Source organism: Dipodomys merriami, unplaced genomic scaffold, assembly GCF_024711535.1.
Source record: "Dipodomys merriami isolate MVZ:Mamm:240054 unplaced genomic scaffold, mDipMer1.0.p SCAF_16, whole genome shotgun sequence".
NCBI classification, from domain to species: domain Eukaryota; kingdom Metazoa; phylum Chordata; class Mammalia; order Rodentia; family Heteromyidae; genus Dipodomys; species Dipodomys merriami.
This window is the reverse complement of record NW_027202937.1, coordinates 32,642,821-32,646,377: the sequence shown is the minus strand read 5'-3', so window position 1 is coordinate 32,646,377 and position 3,557 is coordinate 32,642,821. Positions and strand designations below refer to the sequence as shown.

Genomic DNA, 3,557 nt, shown 5'->3' with positions numbered 1-3,557 from the left:
CTTTATATACAATTGTGGTCCATTAACTAGTTTGCTCATGCATACATATACAAGTTAGGAGTGAGAAGCATAAAGTATTAAAACCATTGTAGAGATAGTGAACATATATCTGTTTGCTGAAAATTTCATACCTGTATTAATATGGATGTGCACTGTGTATTTCTAGGACTTTATCCTGTTGATGCTCAACCTTTTACTGCTCTGTGAGGTAGATTGGGTTCCATGGTTACAAGCTCCAGTGAAATGAGAAGTATCTGAACAAATTGCAGTAAGTTCCAGGCATTCCTGAGTGTGCTTTGGATCCATGTATGACTGTATGTCAAGCAGAGCAGGCACAGGGCAAGGCATCAGCTTGGCAGGGTGGTGGTGGTGGTGGTGGTGGTGGTGGTGGTGGTGGTGGTGGTGGTGGTGGTGATGTAGTGCTCCCCTGACCTCCCACCTCCCATGAAAAGAGGTATGACTCCAGGAAGAAGGGGGCCTTCTCCCATTCCAGTATCATAAGCCTATCAGTAAGATAGCAATGTGGATCAATTTTGCAAGAGAAGGGGAGTCAAGTCTCTGAGCACCTCTGGACTCTGTCTAAGGCAGACAACCTATAAATGTACTTTATTTTATATCCCTTTACCTTCATTATGTCATAAGATTCCTTAATATATCTCTTTATGCTGTCTTTACTTCTTTATATTTCAGACTTAAGGCAAACCTCCTATCAAATCACTATCAAGACTACACTTGTCAATCACTATCTAATCTACCTGAGAGTCAATTCCCTACAGGGGTCAGCTCTGTCTGACAGAGTCCCTAATCTGCAGAACAGAGGGCCACAGGCCTGTCCAAGTAGCAGCACCTTGGATGAAACTAATTCTAATGGCATGCTGGGGGCAGGGGGTGGGGGGAAGGGAAGGCAAGGTAAGGTAAGGGGAGAGAGAAGGCCAGGAGAGAGGCTGGGAGAGAGGTAGTAGAGATGGGAAGGAAGGAAAATAGAGTTTAAGGAACTTCATAGGTGAAGTCTAGCAATTTAATAACATGAGTGTGCCCACCAGGGCAGATTGTTCCTACTGTAACTCTTTCCATGATGCTATTTGGGAGGTAATTAAGGTTAAATGAATTTGAGAGAGTAGGGCCCTAATTTAATGGTTGATGGTACCTTTATAAGAAGACTGCTAACTACATGCAATGAGGAATAGGCAGTCTTTTCAATAAACAGTGCTAGAAAAAGTATTCATCCTTGTAGAAAGAACAAAATTGGACCCTTATCTTATACCGCATACAGAAACAACTTACAATGGTTTAAAGACAAATGTGAGACCCGAAATTATATAACGCTTAGAAGAAGATATAGGAGGAAAGCTTCTTGCTATTGTCTTGGCAGTGATTTTTCCTTCCTTCCTTCCTTCCTTCGTTCCTTCCTTCGTTTCTTTGTTCCTTCCTTCTTTTTTTTTTGCTGTAATACTGAAATTTTAGTCAATAAAAGCAGAAGGGAACAAGAGACCATATCATACTCAACAACTTCTTTATAGTAAAGGGAATAATCAATGAACTGGAAAGTCAGCTTACAGACTGGGACAAAAAATATTTGAAAACTATATGTGTGTGTGTGTGTGTGTGTATGTTTATATATACATATAAGGTTCATATCTGAAATATATACATACAACTCAATAGCAAAACACAATGAAACAAGAAACAGTTAAGAAGTAGGCAATAGATCTGAACATTTTCTCAAAGGACAGAAAGTGGCCAACAGGTACACAAAAAGATGTTCAACATCACTAGCCATCAGGGAAATGCAAATGAAAGCCACAGTGTGATATCCTGTAAGAGGGGCTATTTTAACAAAAACATGAGGTGACAGGTGCTGGCAAGGATGTGAAAAAAAGAGAATCTTGGTGCCCTATTGGTGGAAGTATAAATAATCACATCTATTAATACACATATATATGTTAATCAATTGTACTATAAAATGGCTTGTTATAAAATTAAACATGCAATAAAAGACAACTGGATTTTTTATTGTAAAGGTGATGTACAGAGGGTTTACAGTTACACAAGTAAGGAAATGAATACAATTCTTGTTGCACATTAGACAAATGAATTTTAAAAAGAGCTTTCTTCCCTTTCTTTCTCTGTCTCTGTCTCTTTCTCTCTGTCATTAGAATTCACAGCAAGAAGTCACCTGTTTTATCCTCAAGCAAGAGAGGCCTCACCAGACACAGAATCAGCTGACACCTTGATCTTGGACTCCAGCCTCCAGGAGTGTGAGACAGGAAGTATGTGTTGTTCTGTGACATCAGCCAGAGCAGACAGGACAGCACCCAGTGTCTGTGAAACCTGTCACCACGTACAAGGAGCTCCCACATGCTTTCCCACATGCTCATTTTCTCTCTTTTGAACTCACAATCCAATGAGATAAGCTCTATAGCCAACAAACCATAGAGATGAAGAAAACCAGCATACAAATTCTTGGGATTCATGGCCACATATGTAAGCCAGTGTGCCTAGCACTAGTGCCTGAAAATGAACCATTGAGCCCCAGTGCTCTATGGGATTTCACCAGTAGAAACCTTAGTCATTACTACCATTGGAAGGGCCCCAGAAGCCTTCTCTCTTTTCTTCTATGAAGTGGTCCCTTTAAGTACTGGCCAGTGAGAGGAAAATGAAACTGGCTCATGTTGCTTCTGGAAAGTCAGTGTGAAGTGACAGAAAAGATGCACCTTCTGTGGCTGTGTGGCCTCACTTCTAGGCTTTGTCTACTTCCCTGATCTCTAAAAGAGTCTCTAGCCATTTCCAGGGCCTGTGATCAGGAGTCCTGAGAGCCTCTGTCAGGGGTCCATTGCCATTCCGAGAAGGCCAACACTGAGCAAGTGTTAAGCATTATTCCCCTCATTCATTTCAGTGAGGTGACTTCCCAATGCCATCCATAGATGACCAAGATGAGAGACTGGGTCTGCACTGGAGGTGCCCAGTAGCTGACCCAGCTAGTGAAGACAAGAGGGCTTCCTGTCATGGGAACAACAATGCTGTCAATCACTGTGACACCAAAAGTCATCATTTTAAAGGAAGAAATCACCACTCACTTAGAAGCAGCAAGTCAAATGTCAGAGAACATCTGGGCCACCTGGGCTTGTTGGAAGATATCATGCAGCATTATTGAACTAAACAAGTCACTGAAGCCACATGCTTCCTGGACAGGGCAGGGAAGGGAAATGTGGGAAGGCAATGTTCTGGAATATCTCCATTATCTCACCCTAATACAAGAATATGTACACAAGGAAAGGTCAACTGCGGAAGGAAAGCAGCTTTCAATATTAGTTTTCTTCCTTATTCTTTTCCTAATATTTGGCTTTTATTGTGGATTCAAAATCTTTTTTGTCCATTCAGCAAGATCTTTGCAGTGTACATTTCTAAATCACCCTGAGTTAATAAAACATCTGTCTTATCAAACATGGAAAAATGCCATTCCAGAAAATCTAGTTAGATATGTCCTAGTGTGTGTATGTATTTATTTTATTCTCTAATTCCGTGTGTGTGTGTGTGTGTGTGTGTGTGTGTGTGTG

General features: G+C 41.0%; 1 long non-coding RNA gene across 1 annotated transcript; it reads left to right on the top strand.

Moving 5' to 3' along the window:
• Positions 1-213: 213 nt before the first annotated feature.
• On the top strand, positions 214-3,227 carry LOC138827885 (uncharacterized). Its single transcript, XR_011372192.1, has 3 exons — positions 214-268; positions 2,157-2,270; positions 2,897-3,227. It is a non-coding gene; the product is annotated as an uncharacterized lncRNA (long non-coding RNA).
• Positions 3,228-3,557: the final 330 nt, after the last annotated feature.